This window comes from Mesoplodon mirus (genome assembly GCF_964341445.2).
Source record: "Mesoplodon mirus genome assembly, chromosome: 2".
Classification (NCBI taxonomy): domain Eukaryota; kingdom Metazoa; phylum Chordata; class Mammalia; order Artiodactyla; family Ziphiidae; genus Mesoplodon; species Mesoplodon mirus.
Window position 1 is genome coordinate 229276766 of NC_138977.1, and position 22673 is coordinate 229299438.

Genomic DNA, 22673 nt, shown 5'->3' on the forward strand with positions numbered 1-22673 from the left:
AAGGCCCACTGCGCGCCGTCGGGGAGACACCTTCCATCAGTCAAAGGAGGGTGGGGGGTGTCAGAGGCGGAGCCCTGGGGTCAGGGACTCTCAGTCTGGTTGGGAGGAGAGATTTGGGGAAGCGAGGCTACACCGTGAGAGGTCACTAACAGCCCACCTACAAACAGGAGAGCCGTCGCAAAGAAGAGTGTGACCAACGCTGTGACGGCTGCAGGCACGCAGAGCCTCAGGAGTCCACGGAGGGAGCCCCAAGCTACTCGCCACAGAGGGTTATGAAGGGCCTCTCAGCACCACTTTCTGTGCAAATACCTTCACGTGATGTGAGCAGAGGCAGAGCATGAAAGCCTCCCGGGTTGGGTTTTTTTTTGTTTTTGTTTTTTGTTGTTGTTTTTTTTTTTGTTTGCGGTACACGGGCCTCTCACTGTTGTGGCCTCTCCGTTGCGGAGCACAGGCTCCGGACGCGCAGGCTCAGCGGCCATGGCTCACGGGCCCAGCCGCTCCCGGACCGGGGCACGAACCCGCGTCCCCCGCATCGGCAGGCGGACTCCCAACCACTGCGCCACCAGGGAAGCCCCCGTGTTGGGTTTTTAAGGCCCAAAGCCGCGTCCTTCCTGACGCAGGGACTGGCTGAGAACTTGGCCGCGTTGCTGAGCCTTATTCCGACAGCACTTTCTTCAACCCACGAGCCTCTCCTTGGGGTTTGGCCGTGACACAGGGTGACAGGTGAGCTCACGCAGTGCAGGGCTTCGGCCTTGAGAGCTTATCCTCCTCTCCTCTTTCTTCACGGGGGAGGGTGGGGAGTGAGGTGGAAGGAGCATGGATTTCAGCACAGACGGACCCAACCCCATCCCATCCTCCCCTCTACTCAGTGTAGGACTTGGGGCAAGTTATCCCATGTCGTTGGGTGTCAGGTTTTCCACTTATATCATGTTAACGTAACAATGTGACCTGCCTCACTGGGTTTTTTGGCTGAAATAATATGCACAAAGCTGTTAGCACAGTGACCGGGTCGGCTCTGAACCAAAGTCGGTTCCATCCCCCCCCACTAAGAGAGCTGCACCTGGGGAGGCGCTGAGCTCTGAGGACACAGCCCAACATCCAGCCCACGGCTATGCATGGGAAAGTGTGCAGCCGTGCATTTTAAAGAGAGTCAGAAAGAGAAAAACAAATATCGTATATTAATGCATATATGTGGAACCTAGAAAAATGGTACAGATGAACCAGTTTGCAGGGCAGAAATAGAGACACAGAGGTAGAGAAGAAACGTATGGACATCAAGGGGGGAAAGTGGTGGGGGGCAGGGGCTGGTGGTGGGATGAATTGGGAGATTGGGATTGACATATATACACTGATGTGTATAAAATAGAGAACTAATAAGAACCTGCTGTATAAAAAATAAACAAAATAAAATTAAAAAAAAAAAAGAGGGACAATCTTTTCAGGTTTGATTTTCAGGACGAAGGTGCCCTGGGGTCTGCTTGTGAAGCCCAGGATTTGGCCTTTCCTATCATACCCTCTGGGTCTGCCTCTGCAGCCTGTCTTGACTCCTTAGTCCTCGATGGAGCCCAGGGCCCCTTATTGTTCAACACCCACTGAGCAGTTCACTACATATTATTTCAGGAAATGCATTTTCCAGAGAGTCTAACCCTAAGAAATGCAGCCAGCACCCTGCTACTTCCATATCAACTTTTTCTTCTGTATTAAGTCTTTTAATTTTGCCAATCAGGTGGATGAAAAGAACGGTATTCTAGGGGGCTATGTTGCATTTCTTTTCTTGTCTCTTGTTTAATTAGGTTTACTGAAGAAGCCTTTACACACAGTAAAGTTCACTCTTTAGCAAACATTCTCTGAGAATTTCCACATGTAGAGTCATAACCACCTCCATGGTCAGAAAAGATTCATTCCCCCCCAAAAATCCCTCCTGCTTCCGATTTGTGGTCAGCTCTTCTCTCTCCCATGACCCTGGAAATGACTGATTCCTGTGCTCATATTCCCCCCTCTCCAGAATGTCACATAAATGGAATCATACGGTCTATAACCTTTGAGTCTGGCTTCTTTCACTTAGCAAAATGTGTTTGAGAGTCATCATTGTTGTTGTATGTATCAAAAGTTCATTTTTTTTATTGATATGTCATATTCCATTGTAGGGATGAGTTCCGGCGGGTTTATCCATTCCTCTGCTGAAGAACATTTGGGTTGTTTCCCAACCCAAATTTTTTGGTAGATTATACATAAAGCAACTGTAAATATTCATATACAAAGTTTGAATGATCATGTATTTTTATATCTCTTGGGTAATTACCTGCAAGTGGGATTCTGGGTCATGTGAAATGGTATGGTTAACTTCATAGGAAACTGACATCGAGTTCTTTTTTATTCCATATATATGTAAACTTTTAAATTAGACACAGATTTCCATGTAATCAATAAGCTAATTTATCCCACAGAATCAACAGTAGAGAGATTGGTTCTGCCCTCAAGCTGTGTTTTAGCTCATCTGTCTTCCCATCAGCCCTAAGATATTACCCTTCTCTCCCACCCATACTTCCCTTTCTATTCCCATGGGTGCCCCCAAGCTCTGTTCTCTTCCCCTTTTACCTGGCTTATCATGGCCATTCCAGTAAGTTATAAAAAAATTAATTATAGATGGTTGTTATCTTCCACTGATCAGCCAGGATCTAGCTCAGATATACTGTTGAATAAATATCTCTCTTGGTTATTTCTTAATTAGGGATATCTTCTCTTCCTCAGAATCTCTTCCATCTTATGTGACCAATATACTATTTACGAACTCATTAGTTTTTACAGCTTTGTTGAGATAGAATTCTATAACATACAATTCACTAATTTATAGTATACAATTTGAGGTTTTGTTCATATATTCACAGTGTTATGCAACTATTATAGTCATCTAATTTTAGAACATTTCACCATCCCAAGAAGAGGCCATTGGGATTTTGGTGGAGATTACACTGAATCTGTAGATGGCTTTGGGGAATATTACCATCTTTTAAAAAACAATTAATTAATTAATTCATTTTTATTGGAGTATAATTGTTATATAATGTTGTGTTAGTTTCTGCTGTACAGTGAAGTGAATCAGCTATATGTAAACATATATCCCCTCCATCTTGGACCTCCCTCCCCTCCCCCAATCCCACCCATCTAGGTCCTCAGAGTGCACCAGACTGAGCTCCCTGTGCTATACAGCAGGTTCCCACTAGCTATCTATTTTACACATGGTAGTGTATTTATGCCATCTTAATAATCTTAAAGTCTTCCAATCCATGGACATAGGATATCTTTCCACTCACATAACTCTAATTTCTTTCAGAAATGTTTTATATTTTCAGTGTACAGGTCTTTCACTTCTGGCTAGACTTATTCTTAAGTATTTTCTTTTTTTGGATGATATTGTAAATAAAATTGTTTTCTTAATTCATTTCAATTTTGGATTTTTCATTGCTAGTCAATATAAATACCACTTTTTTTTTAACTGATCTTGTATCTACGCCTTGCTGAACTCCTTTGATAGTTCTAAAAGTGTTTTAGTGGCTTTCTTAGGATTTTCTAAATATACCATTATGTCACCTACAACTGGAAATAGCTTTAATTCTTCCCTTTTAATATGAATTGCTTTAATTTCATTTTCTTCTATAATTTCCCTGGTAAGAACTTCTGGTACAATGTTGAATAGAATTGGTGAGAGCTGATATCCTTGTCTTGTTCCTGGTCTTTGGAGAAAAACATTCATTCTTTCACCATTAAGTAAGAGGTTAGCTGTGGGTTTTCCATATATTTTCTTTGTAAGGTTGTGGAAATTTCTTTCTATTCTTAGTTTTATGAGTTTTATTATGAAAAGTTATTGGATTTTGTCAGGTGCTTCTTCCTGTGTTGATTAATGTCATGATGTGTTTTCACTTCTTTGTTACATTGATTTAGTGTATTATATTAAATGATTTTTCAAATGTTAAACTGACCTTACTTTCATGAAATAAATCACACTTGGTCATGGTGTATAATTCTTTTATGTGTTCCTGGATTCAGTTTGCTGTTATTTTGTTGAGGACTTCTGAGCCATTATTCATAATAGATATTGTTTGGTAGTTTTCTTACTGTTTAAAGTCTTTGATTTTGGTATAGAATAATACAGGCTTCATAGATTGAGTTAAAATGTGGTCCTTCCTCTTCTAATTTTAGAAGAGTTTGTGAAGAGTGGATATTAATTCTTAAAATATTTGATAGAATTCACCAGTAAAGCCATATGGGCCTGGGCTTCTCTTTGTGGGAAGTTTTCTCTTTATTATGCATCTATTCAGATTTTCTATTTATTTTTTATTCAGTTTTGGTATTTTGTGTCTTTCTAGGAGTTCTTCCACTTCATCTAAGTTGTCTAATGTTCTGGCATAGTTATTCATAGTAGTCTTTTATAATCTTTTTTATTTCTGTAAGATCTTTAGTTATGTCCCCTTTCATTCATGATTTTGTTGTCTCTTTTTTTCTTAGTCTAATAAAAAGTTTCCCAATATGGTTGATCTTTTCAAAGAATCAATTTTGGTTTTTAAAATTCTTTTGTATTTAAAACTTCTCTATTTCATTTATTTCTACTCTAATCTGTATTATGTTTGCCCTTCTGTTTGCTTTAGGTTTTTCTTAGTCCATCTTCTATTTTTAACAGGTAAGATTAGGTGACTAACTTGAGATCTTTTTCTTTATTAAAATCGGAGCTTATAGCTATAAATTCCCTATAAACATTGTTTTAGCTACACTCCATATGTTCTGGCTTACTTTGTATTCATTCTTATTTATCTCAAAATGTTTTCTAATTTCTCTTGTGGTTTCTTCTTTGACCCACTGGTTATTTAGAAGTATGTGGCTTAATTCTCACCCATTTCTAAATTTACCAAATTCTTTCTGTTATTTATTTCTAATTTTATTCCATTGTAGTTGGAAAACATATTTGTATGATTCCATTTCTCATCAAATTCTTGAGGCTTGTTTATGTTCTTGTATATGTTCTATCCTGGAGAATTTTCCATGTGGGCTTGAAATTTAATAAACTTCCTTGAATAAATGCTTCTTCATTTGCTGTATGCCCTTAGGGCAATTCCCAGAGACTTTAAGCAATTATTTGAAACATAATTTCCTCATTTGTGGTTGTCTCACTGGAGAAAGGTTCCCTGATGCTCTTGCAAACAGTTTTTATTTGTTACTCTCTGCCATAAAATCTTCCATGGTTCCCCATTAACTATAGATATTTTAGCATGGTTTGGGGCTTTGCTGCTTCTATTAGACTTTCTTGTTTCTAAATTCCTGATGCTCTATAAGCCCGAACCTACATCCATTCTACTGTTCCTATAGGTTTAATATTGTTGTATGGTTTGGGGTCAGTTCTATCTTCTGGCAGTTAACAAGGAAAACCCCAATTTCCTTGAAACTCTGTAGTGACTGCTCTGGTACAGGGACTGCTGTTACCACATTTCCTATTTCCTGTGTCGTTTATTCCCCAAATTGTTGTCCAGGCAGCCTGGCAGAGTTGAAAGAACATAGAGCTGGATAATATCTGAGTAACTAGCCCCAGCTCTTCCCCCTAAATATGTATAAATGCTACTTCACATAGACAGTCACCTCTGTTCCTCACTAGAATGTAAGCTCCTTGAGAGAAGGAATTTTGTCTGTTGTTTACTGCTGTACCCTAACATGTATAATGTGTCCTTATAGCACGTATACCTACTCCCTTGAACAGTGACCATGAACATGTAACAATCATGGCTCATCATTATGCTATTTTAGCGTTGCAAATAATTGAGCCTTACAGGGTAAATATCACTATGCTCTTCAGTTCTTTTGTTTCCCAGGAAACCGAGACTCTATTCAAATTGCTCCCTGGGAATCGGCAGCAACGGAATCCAGACTTGGGTCCCCTAGATCTGAGCTTAGGCCTCTGAAGCATCATCACCTTTTCCCACTGACTCTGATGGCCTCATGAAGAGGTCTCTCATGTGGGTGTTACAGAGTGAGGTCTGAGAAAAACTGATGGAGACGTAGACTGGTCCTGTGCTTGGTGTTTCCTCTTGATTCAGAGATACTCCTTCCCCAGGCACTTCCCCCATTCCTGCTGCAAATAAGCACATTACAGGGGGACCTCTCAGCACCCTGGAGGGTCACAATAATTGAACACTAAAGACAAAATTCCATGGACATTTCCAGACATTCCAGCAAAGCTGACGTGGGCTGTGGGAGATGAGCAATTCCTTGTACTCTTGCCTCTCTGTGTTTCTCTCCCACTGAAGGCGACACAGACATCTCTGAATTGCATCATTTTATTCCAAGTTCCCAGATAGCCTGGAATAAAAGAGTAGGAGTGGATTGTGCCGTAGTTCATCTGTGTGTTTTAATCAGAAACCTGCCAAAGTGTTCATTTTTTTCTTGATGCCAAACAGCCTATTTCAAATCCCTTTCTTCCTGTAAAACCTTTCTTCCTATTCCTTGAGTCACACCTCCCCACTCACAGCTTAGTTTTCTTCCATTGTTCCCTCTTCCTGATTATTCTACTTATAGATTTTCTCAGAACTAAGGTGTGCACCCATTTTTACTTAAGGGATGGATACATGTATCTAATTTTATATTTTTATAAAAGCAGTCCACCTCCTCCACCAGAGAGTGAGGTTGGTGGAGGTACAGATATTGTCTGATTTACCCTCAACCTTTAGTTCCCAGGGTGGCACCTGATACATGGTCATGCTCAAACCACAGTTGCCAAATGAATGAATGAACTATGTAGTTATAAGTTACATGAACATGGCAGCTGGACATTGGCTTGAGTGACAAGAAGGACTTCAAGGTTCACGTTGAGAATGGCAGAGATTAGTTGGTGATATAGATCCTAAACACCAGGAACTCTTCAGAAGAAAGCATTTCAGAAATGCTAAGCAGTAAACACTGTTCCAGGCTGGGCTGTCTTGGTGACCTGAGCAGTGGAGATTGCATTGTGGAGATAGATAGGACTCGGGGTGACACTTGATAGCTGGGCAGTCATTCATCATTGAACCTTGTTGAATACTCTCTCCCTTCCTGAGATGGGCAGGAGGCCCGTGAAGCCACGGGATTAAGGAGGGCAAAATTTCCTAAGCCTGGATTTGCCTTCAGCTCCTAACCCTGGGGTCTTAGGATGCTGACCCAGAGAGAAGCCCTAGCAAAATAACACCATGGTGCTACCTTTTTTTTTTTTTTTTTTTTTTTTCTTTTTGCGGTATGCGGGCCTCTCACTGCTGTGGACTCTCCCGTTGCGGAGCACAGGCTCCGGACGCGCAGGCTCAGTGGCCATGGCTCACGGGCCCAGCCGCTCCGCGGCATATGGGATCCTCCCAGACCGGGGCACGAACCCGTATCCCCTGCATCGGCAGGCGGACTCTCAACCACTGCGCCACCAGGGAGGCCCGGTGCTACCTTTTGAGTCTATAAAATGGGTAGTTCTAGTGGAAGAAAAATCCACCCAATGGTCCGTGTCGATATTGGACTGCAGTCCACATGGAAGAGAGTGCAGGCTACATGATTGGGCTCTGTGTGAGCCCTGAGCTGCCCACAGGCAGCCAAGGCCAAGGCACAGGCCCACCGCTGGCCTGCGGGTCACTATGTAGTCAGGTCCCCATGCTCCTGGGAGAGCCCACAGCCCAGGGAGGTTCTCACACATTCCTACCTCAAATACCTTGAACCAGGAACCTCAGGAGCTGGCCATGCCAGGCACTGCCACCATCCCCATGAATACTTTTAGAGACCTGAGAAAAGTCAGCAAATCCATCAAAAGCTTTCTCCATACTCTTCCCCAGTCAGGCATATGAGACGAGAGACACAATCAACATGATTTATGGTCCAGATCAAATATGGACTTGAATGCTTTCCATGTAGAAAGAGCTTTTTTGATCAATTACAATGTTCCTGCAGCACCATAAAAATACTGTATCTCTCAGCCATCGGTACATTTCATCAAAACGTCATGATTTATTTCATTTTTCGTACACGTGGTAGCTGTATCTCTGCCTTCCTGAATTTTTGCCATATTCAACATCATTTTCTCCTGTTTCATTGTCAAGATAGCATCTCCTTTGGCTCAGGCTCAGGGAAATGCTTTTTGAATCCAACCTTTGTCTTTGATTCCCCAATGGAATTAACCCTCCCTAGACATGCTGTTTCTATTGGAACACCATACTTATTTTATTCAACCTAAAATACGGTGGGTGGTTGACATGTCTGTGTCCCTCACCTGACCATTTGCCCAGTCTGATCACTCCAGCTGTCCCCATCAGCCCAGGACCTGGCAGTCTTGAGGCTCTCAATGAATGACTCATGAATGGATGGAAAAGTCAGAGATCAAATTAGTAATTAAATAATATGTCCTTGACTAGGGACAAAGGTTCCTTTTATAAGGATGACCTGAATTCAACAGGAACTTTCCTAAAAGGTGAGAGAGAGAGAGGGAGAGGGAGAGGGAGAGGAAGAGGGAGAGAAGGAGGTGGAGTCCTCAGGGGATGCAGAGCAGAGCAAGGGACCTGGCAGAAAGCCCTTGGAGGGAGGGGGTTGTAAAAGCATCACAAAGAACAAGAGCCATCCCTCCCCAGGCGCTGAATTGAGGGCAAGTTTCTGAACCTGGTTTATCATAATGAAGAGAAACTAAAAACAGTCATGTTCCAGTGGAAGAAAGAATGTCCAAAACTCTGGGCCCAAAATGTGTACAGAAGACTCTTCCATGCGCCCTCCACCCCCAAACACACACAAAGAGTCAAATCTTCCTTAACAAGGCACTCAGTCGTCTCCCTGAACAGCAGCAAGGAAACAGTAAGCCAACCCAGAGGGCAACCACACTCTCGCCCCACAGGCCAGAGCACAGCTCCAGCATCCTGGGATGGGTGCATTTTTTCCTCAGTGTCATGCAAACGGTCTGCTCCTGGTACCTACCCAAGAGATGCATTGGTTACACTGACTTCTCTAGGGGCCAGAGTCCTAAATCAAACTATATTCAAGCTTCCTGTTCTTTTTGATGTAAAGAGAACAAAACTACTTAAGATGTATTGAATATTTAATATATATGTCCCATATATATATATATATATATATATATATATAAAATATGCCTATATATCTGTTATTTATAAAGTTGAATATATACCCACATGTGTGCTAAGTTCTTTACATTCTGTCTACTAACCTAGGTATACACACATACCTGTAAATGCTATATATGAACATCTGCATCTACATTAGATGAAAAGTGTTCTGACTGGTGTCTGAGACTCTAATCCATTACGTCACAGCTTGTTCTAGCCTCCTCCTCTCGCTTACCTAAAAATTTCCTCACAGAGGAAAGCCAAGCCCCCACTACTCACCGCTCACTTACTGACTTGTTCAGTCCCACTGCACATGAGCAGCAGTGTCTGCACTGGCAATGGCTTCCATGTGGGACACAACCTTATCAGCTAGAGTGCAGTGCTCATGTGCAGTTCCTTTGCCTCTTGTCTTACAGACTCTGCTCATTTCCAAAGTTACCTATGTCAGCACATCCCCACCCTCAGTGAGACTGTTTCCTGTATACATAATATAGGTAGATTCTCTTGTCATGGTCTGTATTCCTTCCTGGGATCCCTAAATCATGTTTTTATTTTGCATACATTCAGGACCACTCTTTGAGCTGTATGGGTTTTGACAAATGCCTGATGACAAGTATCACTATTATGCTATCAGATGGAATACTTTGATTGCCCTAAAAATCATGTGTTTCATCTATTTAATATTTCCCCCTTCCCAGTACCCAAGAAACCACTGACTTTTTTTTTCTGTCTCTATAAGTTTCTTTTCCAGAATATCATATAACTGGAAACATACAGTATGTAGCCTTTCCGTACTGACTTCTTACACTTAACAATATGCATTTAGTGTTCCTACAGGTCTTTTTAAAAGTTGTTAAATTTTATCTCTGAACAACATGCCAGTGTATGGATGTACCATAGTTCATTTATCCATTTACCCATTGAAGTACATCTTGATGGCTTCCAGTGTTTGGCAGTTATGAATTAAACTGCCATAAATATTCATATTCAGGGTTTTTTTGTACATAGGCTTTCAAATCAATTGGGTAAATACCTGGAAGTATGATTGTATAGTAATACTATATTTAGCATTGTAAGAAACTGCTGAACTATCTTCCAAAGTGACTGTCCCTTTTGCATTCCCACCAGCAATGAATGAGTTTCTGTTGCTCTGCAGCCTTGTCAGCATTTGTTGTTGTCAGTTTTGGATTTTAGCCATTCTGATGTGTTTAGTGGTGCCTCATTGCTGTTTTTTTTTGTGTGTGTGTGTGGTACACAGGTCTCTCACTGTTGTGGCCTCTTCCGTTGCAGAACACAGGCTCCGGACACGCAGGCCCAGTGGCCATGGCTCACGGGCCCAGCCGCTCCGTGGCATGTGGGATCTTCCCAGACCGGGGCACAAACCCATGTCCCCTGCATCGGCAGGCGGACTCTCAACCACTGCACCACCAGGGAAGCCCTCAATGCTGTTTTAATTTGTAATTCGCTAATGGGAAATGATGCTAAGCATCTCTGCACATGCTGATTTGCCATCTGTGTATCTGCTCTGGTGAGCTGTCTGTTTAGATCTTTTGCCCGTATTTGGGTTGTTTGTTTTCTTATTGTCTAGTTTTTAGAGTTCTTTGTATATCTTGGATACCAGTCCTTTATCAGATCTGTGTTGCAAATATTTTCTCCCAATCTGTGGCTTGTCTCTTCTTTATCTTAATGGTGTCTTTTAAAGAACAGAGTTTTTAAATTTTAATAAAGTCTAACATCAATTTTTTAGTTTCATAGATCATGCATTTGCTATTTGCTACAGACTCATTGCTAAACCCAAGTTCATACGGATTTTCTTCAATGTTTTATTCTATATTTTATAGTATTGCCCTTTATATTTAGGTCTATCATACATTTGAGTTAATTTTTGAGAAAAATCATAGGATCTGTGTCTAGATTCATTTTTTGGTGTCCAGTTGTTCCAGCACATTTTGTTGAAAACGTTATCTCTTCTGTATTGAATTGCCTTTGCTCACTTGTCAAAGATCCGTTGGCTATATTTGTGTGGGTTTATTTCTGGGCTCCCTATTCTGTTTCATTGATCAGCCTCTATTCTTTCACCAATGCCATGTTGTCTTGATTACTCTCTTGTCAGATACTGTCCAGTTCTGCTCTTCTTCAGTATTGTGTTGACTAGTCTTGGTCTTTTAACTTATAAACTTCAGAGCCAGTTTGTCAATATCCACAAATAACATGCAGGTTTTTTGAGTGAGGTTGTGCTTCACCTATAGATCAATTGGGGAAGAATTGTCATCTTAACAATATTGAGTCTTCTAGTCCATAAACAATGACTATATATGCATTTATTTAGATCTTCTCTGACTTCCTTCATCAGAGTTTTGTAGCTGTCTGCATATAGATTCTGTACATATTTCATTAGTCTTATTAATTTTTAGTGAGGGATTTGTATGGCATGCCTGTCTAGGAGGAATCTCAGAGTGATACCTCACTCTTCTCCTTGCTTCACCCTGGCTTATGTACCTCCACCATTTGAAGACCTGCCCTCGCCTACAGGGCATCCCTTGCTCCCTAAGCATCTGGTTTAAACCTCATCAGTGGTACACATCACATGATAATTCACTTACTTTTGTTTATTTGTTTATCTAAATGTTAGCCTTGAGCTTTCTGAGAAGAGTGCCTTTCTCAAGTTCATTTCCATGTCCCCAGGGACCCATAGGGCCTGGCACAGAGTTTGGATTCACCCTGCCCTCTACAAACCTCAAAGAACCTCTAGAAGCCCTGTCTCAGGCTTCAGGACACCACAGGGTATGTGTAAGGATCTCAGCTACTGGAGCTGCTAAGAATATCACATGTGCCCTTGTCTTGTCTGCAACTACTGTCGGGGTAAAATGCTTCTCCTTTTACTCCATCCTGGAGATCTCATGCAGATGTGTCTCTCTGATGACTCTCACCCAGGGCCGTGCAGAGAAGGACTTGGGAAATGCATGTAGTTCCTGGCCTCCTTTTTTTTTTAAATTTTTTTATTGGAGTATAATTGCTTTACAATGGTGTGTTAGTTTCTGCTTTATAACAAAGTGAATCAGTTATACATATACATATGTTCCCATATCTCTTCCATCTTGCATCTCCCTCCCTCCCAACCTCCCTATCCCACCCCTCTAGGTGGTCACAAAGCACCGAGCTGATCTCCCTGTGCTATGCAGCTGCTTCCCACTAGCTATCTACCTTACTTTTGGTAGTGTATATATGTCCATGTCTCTCTCTCGCTTTGTCACAGCTTACCCTTCCCCCTCACCATATCCTCAAGTCCATTCTCTAGTAGGTCTGTGCCTTTATTCCTGTCTTAACCCTAGGTTCTTCAAGACATTTTTTTTTCTTAAATTCCACATATATGTTTTAGCATACGGTATTTGTCTTTCTCTTTCTGACTTACTTCACTCTGTATGACAGACACTAGGTCTATCCACCTCATTACAAATAGCTTAATTTCGTTTTTTTATGGCTGAGTAATATTCCATTGTATATATGTACCACATCTTCTTTATCCATTCATCCGATGATGGACACTTAGGTTGTTTCCATCTCCGGGCTATTGTAAATAGAGCTGCAATGAACATTTTGGTACATGATTCTTTTTGAATTATGGTTTTCTCAGGGTATATGCCCAGTAGTGGATTGCTGGGTCATATGGTAGCTCTATTTGTAGTTTTTAAAGGAAGCTCCATACTGTTCTCCATAGTGGCTGTACCAATTCACATTCCCACCACCTGGCCTCCTTTTGCAATGCAGAAATATCCCTTTAGAATGGATGGCAGTGATGCCACACTGACGAGAGAATCCTGCACAACACTCCGCATCGGTGCCATCCCTGTAAAGCTAAGGCTTTGTCTCCACATAATCCCTGCTAAAATGCCCATATATCCCTTGCAAGGGGAAGCACCAAAGACTCGAATCTCCACTAGGGCTGGGTAAGTCTATTAAGCGAAACTTTTGGGCTGAACCAAGCACCTTTTAGCTGCTTTCCTCTAAGCGTTTTCTTCCCACTACCTACCCCCCAAGGGAAACTGCTGGATTGTGACAGTTTACATTACACAATAAGTGCTGTATTTAATGGCAAGGTTCTCTCTGAAAATTATTACTAAAGCTATGCATGCAGCAGGCAGATTCTCCGTCAAGTTTTCTAAATTATTAGACATTGGATTTTCAGCAAAAACAATGATTTTTTTCTCCTACTCCATTCAGGGAGCACTATCATTTTCATAAAGAAGGAAAAAGGACCCCGATGGTCCCTCACAGATGGAACAGGATGGTGGGATAGTGCAGGGCTGTGGCAGACAGAAGGTGGGAACTCAGATCCCACCTGAAGCCACTAGGACATAGTTAATTTCTTCCTGGAGGCTGGACGAGGACTCATGCATAGCTGATTATTATTTTAAAATACAGACTTGAAATATATGAGTCATATTTTCTGTAGTTAATTTGTAACTAAGGTTTTCTAGGCATAGAAATAATGCTTCTCTCATCACTATAATTTAATTTTACTTATGGCACGTTCATAATTCCTGGGCATCGTTACAGTGTTACTTTTACACGTTTGCATTCATTTTTACAGTTCTGTGTGTGAAACCGTTTGGAAGATGAAAAGTTCCATATAAGATCTAAGTATCATTATTTTTTTCTTTAGGAGAAGAAAACCCTAACATGCTCACTTGACATCTGGAAGCCAGGAAGCCCCGCGGAGAGGAGGTAAGGAAGCCCTGCCCCGGGTCGGCGGCTCCATCGGGCGGGAAAGAGGAGGCGAGGCAGTGGTACTGGACTGGCTTAGACGGCTCCCCTCCTGAGGTCTGGACGCCTGCCTGGGTCTCCCATGGGAGCCTCACACCTTGTCCCTTGTCCCTCCTGCTCTTCAGATTCTTTCGACTTTAAGACTCATGGGCCATCAGCAGTCAGCCTTCTTGCTGTAAAGTGCACGTTTCTCTAAATATGAACGTACTGGCCAGGTGTTTCCTCTGGGCTTGGAGACCGAATAAGGGACACCTCGCCCTACATCACAGCCATCGCAAGGTGGGGTCATCGGGGGGAAGGCTTGGGGAGAGTAAACCCAGACCTAATAACCAAAACCTTGACAATGAGCACCTGTCTAAACTCGCTGGTTCTCGCTGACCTAACCCAGAGTAAATTAACAAGGAGAGGCCCTGCAGTAGGCTCTGTGAGGTGTGGAATCAACTCTTACGAATGTAGACGTTGCAGCAGCTATTGTCTTGCTCCCCAAGCACGGCCTTGCAATGCCGGTTCTTTAGGGTGGTAGTTACACTCCAGCATCGGCACACAGTAGGTCTGATGAAGTCCTCCCCTGCTGGTGGGTTATGGAGGGTGCAGTGGAGCACCTGCAGGCTCTGAGGGGTGGCGAGGCCACTGGAGGGCCCCTAAATAACCCCACAGCTCAGGGCCTCACTGTCACGCCTTAGACTGTGATTTGAGCAGGATAGAAAGCCTTGGGGGTATTAAGCCACTAAGGCTTGGGGGATCCTTGTTACTGCACTCAGCGTATAAAAAGCTGCCAGATAAAACCGCAGTTCCTGAACAAAAGTGCTCCCACCTTTGGGGGGCTCTGCTCTTCTTCAGTTCTCCAAGGATCATGCATAGAGACAGGCACGGAAGGTTCATGTCCTGTGCAACTTCCAGCAAGAAGGGCTGTATCTTTGACATGTCAGAGATCATGGTCACAGGCTGAGATGAATGTGAGAGAGAAAGGAGCTGGACACCAGTTAAAGGCAGTAGACAGATTTTATTCAGAGCTTTGCAATAGGAGAGAGACGCTTCAGTAAAACTGTGCCCAACTCGTACCCAGCAAAGACAGCTCGGAGTTGATGACCCAGGGCAAGATGGAGGGGTTAGTGGACGGAAAATCACCAAGAGGAACCACCAGAAGTGGGAGATTCTTGCTAAACCACCTTTTACCAGGACTCTTGCTGAAAGCAGGTCAAGGCTCAGACTTCAGGGGTGGCGGACTCTCGCTAAGACTGGACTATGCAGGCTGAGGAAAGGTGGGTCCAAGGACCAGTTCTTGTTGAAAAGAGAGCTCAGAGAAGCCTGCCTAAAGTTCGCACAAGGTGAGAGTCTTTGCCATGAAGCAGCCCAGTGGGGGCACTCTCCACGGGGTGGAATTCTCTCAGCCTCACAACTGCTGGAAGAGGGTTTGTGTCAACGGCAACCCAAACTTCCAACAGGGAGCTCTTCCAGCACACTGCCAAGTGCTTACGAGCAAAATGGATTATGTTTACCTTGCAGAGTGCTGTGCCCCCAGGGAACACGGCTTCTACTTGCTGTACCTCATTTGTAATGTGATTGAAATATGAAAATAATTTTCTCTGCCTACATAGCTTCAATATATTGGTATTAACTATAAAAACCAAATTCCTTCCAGAGGCCAAACAAGCAGATGGTTGTGAGCATGTAGGAATAGAAAGAGGTCACTGAGTGTGTGATCACTCAGGTCAGCGCAGAGCTCGATCCAGCTGTGGGAAGCAGCCGTGGATACCGTTGTGCTCCCCCCTCTTTCTCCTGAAGGTGCAGGACTTGGAACCCTGATCTCACCTTGACCTTACCTGGGGCAGTGGCTCCTCAGCACCTCCTGGAGGGCTTGTTACTCTGTGCATTGCTGTGCCTCCTCCATGTTTCTGGTTCAGTCCGTCCGGGGCTGGGGCGGGGGGTGCTTTGGAATTTGCTTTGCCAACTTGCTTTTTCCCAGGTGAGGCTGCCGAGTGCAGATTACACTTTGAGAACCACCCACTCAGGGCATCCAGCTCTCTGCCCCTAACTTGGCCAAAGGATAAGCTAAAGGACACACTAAACATCATGGATGAGTCTGCCTGTGGTGGGACAGCTGAGACCAACATCCAAGATTCCTCATTGTTACTGATCTATGTAATCTTCCTTCTCTGCATCCAAGGGGACCAGAAGGGGTCAGACTAACAGTGCAAAATAATACAATTAGGATATTTTAATAGAGCGTCTAAAGCAGTGTTTCTTTGCTTTTGAAGATCTGATGAAAGTTAGGAAGCACTCCCCCACCCCCAGAAATACCACACACACACACACACACACAGAGACACAGACACACAGACACACACACACACACAGAGACGGGATTTTACACTTGCTTTCAGGGCCTAATGAGTTTCCTGAACCCCAGGGTAAGAACCCTTAATATCCTAAAGTAAGCAGGAGGGGAAGTTGCAAACAGGTTTCTGAGATAAAAATACAATAATAATTTGGAAGGGAATTTATCTTGAAGCTTTTTGGGGTGTAAGGTAAATAAAAAGATGAGAGTATTGGGGTGACAAATAGAAGGGTTCGTTTGCTGATGTCTCCTGGGCGGGGACAGTGAGGGCTCTGGCTGGGGCCTGAGGACCGAGTGGAGCGGGTGGGCAGTAGGGCCAGATGGTCCAGGGGTGGGTCTGAGTGTCAGTCCACAGACACGGCACAAACGTGACCTCAGGGATGGCTTTCTGCGGGGGCTGCCACACGAACTGCCGAGGGTCTACAGGCTCAGAGCTGCCGACCCCTCTACCCTGGGACCCCCTTGGGGTTGAAAGTGGAAGTGAGCGATGCCTGTGCAGTGCTCTCCGTGTGCAAGGCACGCATCAAGTGACCTTGGTGGTCCTCAGAGAAACCCTGTGAGTATTCCACTTTGCAGGTGAGAAGGCTGAAGCCCAGGGCAGCTGTACACCTTGTCCAAGGTCACGCAGGGAGCAGTAGAGCCAGCACCCAACACGGCGAGACTCTTTCAAAACCCCACCGCCAACCCCCCATGCCGGAAGGGGCCGTCCTGTCCAGGAGCCCCCCGCCCTTTCTCAAGCCCCTGCCTGGGACAAGACTTGCCTTCTCCTTGGAGGAGAGACCATCCTTCTATTTTCCCTGCCGGAGACCCCTTTTCCACTCTCTCCTCTTCTAGCCATTGTAATCAGCTGCCCTGGGGGACCGTAAACACAGATGCCATTCCTGAATGTGCTCTGCGTCCACCTGCCAAGAGCAGCCTTGTTATTTCTGTGCATAAGTAAAATAAACAGCGGCTTTATCGTTCAACAGATCTGAGATAAAATCCCAGTTCTGCAAATCACAGAGGATGAGGATTTAGACAACTTACCTCTTGTGTGTCCCCTGCGTAAATGGGGACAATGTCCTCTTAGAGCTCTTGTGAGTGTTTACTAAAATGACGTACAAATCACTCAGATCAGTGACTGGCATACAGTAAGTGCTTAATGCGTGCTCGCTTTGCTTTCCGTGTTTGGAATGAAGGCAAACAGCTCCATCATCACCCACAGCATACGGAAGCTACGAGACCCATCATAAAGCTGTCAGACGGGATGCGTCCTATAGCTCAAATTAAAACATTTCTGTGCACTGGCGTTCTCCGTGCCAGAGGCAAACTCAGTTGACATAAGTCGGCAGTGCCAAATTTGCCATTAGAATGACACTTTAAAAAACTTTGCAATAAATATTTTATTTGTCACTTGTTGCCTAGGACTTAACTCTGCTTTTTGCTGTCTATGCTACATCAGTTACCATTAGGACCGAACACGCTAAGTGGTTCACTGTTCTCCCATAGCCCTCTGGTTATGTTGAATGGTTCTCCATTCATTTCAAAGTAGGTGAAGGAGATCCCGTGGGTCTCAGAGTAACTTTGGGGCAAGGAGAGAGAAGTTGAGGTAGAGAGACCAGTAACCAACAGATGTTAATTTAGCAGCTGCTGTGTATTAGATACTGTGTGGAAACTGAGGATGGGATGAAGGCTGAGGAGACACAGAACCCACCCCCAAGACGCTCATGATGCTGAAGGGACCCACTCAAGGTCAAGGGTGAAGAGCAAGGAGTGTCTGAGCATCGGATTGGAGCCCTGCCCATCACTCAGGTCCCCACAATTACCTGCTGCCCCCTGAAGCCCTGCAACCGTGCCCCACGTGCACTCGTGATATTCAAGCCCCTCCTGAGGCCCACTTTTAGCGAGCGTGCGTGGGACACTCAGAGTTTGACCGTGGAAGCAGAACCACTCGGGGTGATAAGCACAGCGTCATCATCAGGATTAGACCGGCCACAGTTGCGGATGCAGGTGGAGGAGGTGATGCAAGACTGTTGCTTCTGTGCCTGTTTTGGACCCTGAGTCACGTCAGATCCTCAGGCAGACGCTTGGGAAGGAAAGCTGGACTGCAACGGGAGTGAGAAAGGATGAGCCAGAATGCACCAGGGCCAAGGGCACCTGTGGTTTCTTCAAACCACCTCCAGCCTCCAGGACATGTGGCCTGTGGGAGGAGCTTAGGCCTCTGTCATGGAGCCGCACGCACGCTGCCCAGGGCCCTGGGAAGCTGAAGGAGAACGTTCCGTGAGATCTAAAGCATCTGGAGGCCTGGGGTCTTCCTGTGCTCAGGTGGCCATGGTGCCCAGCCTCTCACATCAGGCTTGGGAGCATTGGAGGGGCTGCTGCTTCACCCCACCTTGGGGCCAACCTAACACTGACCAGTTCGGAAGGCCATTCGAGAATGCATGGATAGCTGACAGCACAGAGCCAGCACAGCAGGCAAATGCTGGCCCAGGGCCACAGATGGGTTTTCAGATATAGAGGGTGGGAGTTTACACTGATATGCGAGTTTAGAAAACGTTCTGAAAACTGTAGAAAGAACCTTAAAACAGTTTATACTACTTTGCCGATCCACTGACTATTGGAAATCCAAGCTAAGGAAATAACTCTAAATAAAGAAAAACACAACAGTTTTATCAATGTCCAATAACAGAGGAACAGTTAGATAAATGAATAAATCATTTAATCCATTGAATGAAATATTACAAATCTATGGAAAACGTTTTTGCAGAGTGCAGTGATATAAAAAACAATGTCCGTGACAGTGTAAAGTAACACACACAATGCCGTATGCAGTATGAACACGGCTCTGTAGAAAAGAAACTTTGCATAAAAAGAGAAAGGGGCGTTCTGGTTCCAAAACAATAGTAGCAGATGCCTGAACCTGACTTTCTGCACACCCTCGAAATCCACCAGAGATTAACACACAGAGCGAAGAAGCTCCTCAGGCCCTGCCTGGAGCAGGACGCAAGTAGAACACGCGGGCCTCGTGGAACAGTGAGTAGGAAATAAACACCCACGTCCCGCAGCCCCAAGGGCCTGCTCGCCACCAGGCAGACTCCACGCAGGGAAAGCAGAGAGGAGCAGGGGTCTGCGGCCGCAGAAGGAGATGCCCCACCTGAGAGGGAACCCTGAGAGCAGGTGGGTCTACAGGATCAGAGCCCCGGACCCTGGAGAGGCCAGAAAAAGTGGGTTACAAATGTGTGGACGAGAAGTGTCAGGCGTGGAAGCCACGGATTCTCCACAGTGGGGGTGACTTGGAAGAAGGACCGGGGTGGGGGAGGGGAGGGAGGGAGGGTAGTGATGTAACCAGGCAACGAGGCTGCTATGGAGGGAAAAACCAGCAAGTGAGAGAAGTTTTTAACAAAAACTGGGAGATACACCAAAACCTACCCAGGCACCCCCCAAAGAGGGTATCATGGATTAGAGAGAATGCACCTCATCACACACAGAGAAGCAGGTGCTCTTGGACTGAGAAACTCAGAGAGGCCCCAAACCCTCCCACCCTGCCTCATGTAACCCCCAGGCACACTGGGCCAGTAAAGGAAGATGTTCCAAGCTGAATAAAAAGGAGCGGAACAGATCCTAAAAGTGAATTCTCTCCAGATCGAAACATACACGACAGAATAAAACCATAGCACGAGAGTCAGCCTGAGTGAATTATTCTTAAACAAGCATTTCGTGGGGTGAAAACACACATGGAGCCCAAATTTCAAAAACTGGAACAGAAATGGACAAAAGCCTGGAAACTTGCGAAAGGAGAGCAGACTTAACATGAGAATGAAATTGAAGCCGAGGCAAACTCCTCCCACAGCCAGAGGTGGAGTCACAAAGACCTGAGCAGACTCTTGAAGCAAGGGGGGAGGGGCAGGCCTCGCAAATAGACAAGGAAGTGAAGGAAGATAAAGAGAAAGAGGATTAGTGAAAAAGCAATAGAAGCAAGAGATGAGCAAAAAAAAAAAAAAAAAAAATGCAACCTATGCCTGATTGGAGTTCCTAAGATGATGAATAAAATACACACCAGGGAATCAATATTTAAGCTAACACCCAGCGAGAGCCGCCTGACCTCCAGGAAGACCTATTGAGAGGCTGCCAAGCGCCCGAGAAATCTGGGCTGGGCGGCCAACCCCAAGGCACGTCTCGGTAAGTCTCTTAGATTTTAAGGATGAAGCAAAGCAAAACGGGAACAGGAAACATCTCAGGACCTCCAGGTGAGAGGACCGAGGATCTTAAAAGTAAAAGTAACCAGGACAGCATCCAAAAGAACAGCAGAAGCTCATTTTCAACGACCCGTGTGAAGGCCCTGTGAACTAATGAGGGTGTTAGATCAGCCAAGTCATAGAACCACAGTCACCAGCAGAGGAGAACTTGGGAACCGCAGTGCTCACCACCCTTTGGAGGAGTCTGTCGGCGGGAGGGGCCCTGCCAACAGAAGAATAAATGGGGAACTCCAGCCAAAGGGCTGGAGGTGAGCACTGAATGTAGATGTCTGCATACCCGAAACTCAAAAGAAGGTGAGGCCAATGGTAAGCGGTCGTGTGAGGTTGTTATACGTGAGAAAAGAAAGCGATACAAATGAAAAGACACAAGGGAAAAGGAAAAGGGGCCAGCAAGTTAGCCTCATTGATTGTTACATGCGTAGGAAGTGGGAGCCAGAGGTACCACTTCTAAGGTTGACCCCCCAGAGTGGAATCCTGTGAAGGCAGAGGGGACTCTGGCCATTAAGGAGATTAGTGTAAAGGGTATCACAGAGCAAACAGACTGTCCTAAATACCAAGGAAGTCTATTCTAAATGAAAAAGAAAACCGACCATGTATAGAAAGAGACCCAGTGAATACATCATCTAATGCTATTCATATTTCAGAGATACAATCAAACATGTCAACCATTTCAACAAATGTAACCAGGATTATCTAACCTACTAAAAGAAGATTTTCAAATTGGTCCCAAGAAAAAAATCCAGCTCTGTGTGGTATACAAATGACACACTTAAAGTGATTCAGAAAGGCTAAAATAATATAATAATACTAGCAATGCAATTAGACAAAAGTCTATCAGGCAAATAGAAGGAAACAGAAAAGCAGGATTGTGATCCTGGTATTTTACAAGGTAGAATTCAGTCCCCCACCCCAATTAAATGTTACAAAGAAGAACATTCTGTAATACAAAGGCTACTATTCAAAATGCAACGTTGTGAATACACATACCCCAGAGCCTAGCAACCACCAGCGGTAAAAACAAAAACAAAAACTACAGGAGATGTGAAGACAATAGGAGAAATGCACACTAGGAGGATTTAATATAATAATCAGTCTAAGGCAGGTCAACTGGATAATAAAAACAAGGGAAAATAAAATCTGTAAGGTAGACTTCATGACTCTACACTGAAATTTACAACTTAATAATAGAGACCACAGCATCTTCCTGGTCATTCACTGAATATTCATAGACATGAACCAAATGTTAGTTTACAAAGGAAGTGCCAAGGAGTTCCTTAAAGTCAAAATAATGTAAACAGCATTTACTGACCACAGAGCAATAAAACTCGTAATTAATGACTCACTTGTTAAACAGATCCTTCTGGAGATTTAAAACTTCTCAGGGGAAATGCAATCCAAAATAACAGAACTTCTAAAGGATAAAGATAATGAAAACACGACCTACCAGAATCTATGGAATACAATGAAAATGGTGATCAGATGAAAATTTAGTCTTAGATGTGAATAAAAAGAAAAGAACCAAAATAAAAATAACTTAAAATGTTAGAAATCAAATAATAAAATTTATCAAAAGAAGGAAATAATAAAGATAAAAGTACACATCAATGAAAACAAAAAGTGAAGAATTTGTAAAAAAAAAGGCTAGTTCTTTGAAAAAAAGTAGTGGATAAACCAACTAGAATAACCTAGTTGGTTATTAATTTAATACGTTTAAAAAGTGAGAAAGTGAAAACCTGCAAAGGCAGAGAGGGCTGCAGAGGTAGAGCCTGAGCACCTGCGATGAGCGGATGCGGCTGCCCAGCCTGGGCGCCCAGGGGCCTGGCCGCCTCCATCTCCGCAGACCCGTGGACACCAGCCTGGCTGCCCAGTCCTCTTCTGCGGGCCTCTTTGCAGAAACACAATAAAATGCCTCTGGTCGCTTTAGATAAGCTGCTATTTTGGTCTGCCGGTGCCAAACAGCTGTGACTAAACCAGGCATATGTGATGCTACCTGCAGTCTCCCATCCACCTCTGCCCGGACCCCCGTCTCGCCTCTGAGTGGTGGGCGCTTGAGCTCGGCTCCCGGCCTTCAGCATTCCAGACTCTTGCCCCAGCAGCCTGCCCTCCCCATGCTCACACCTTGGCACGAACCCCACTGCACCTGAGAGAGTGCCTTCCTGCCAGCGCCTTCACCACACTCCCCATACTCTGGAATAAATAATAAATCACGTCTGGACTTTGATGACAGATTGG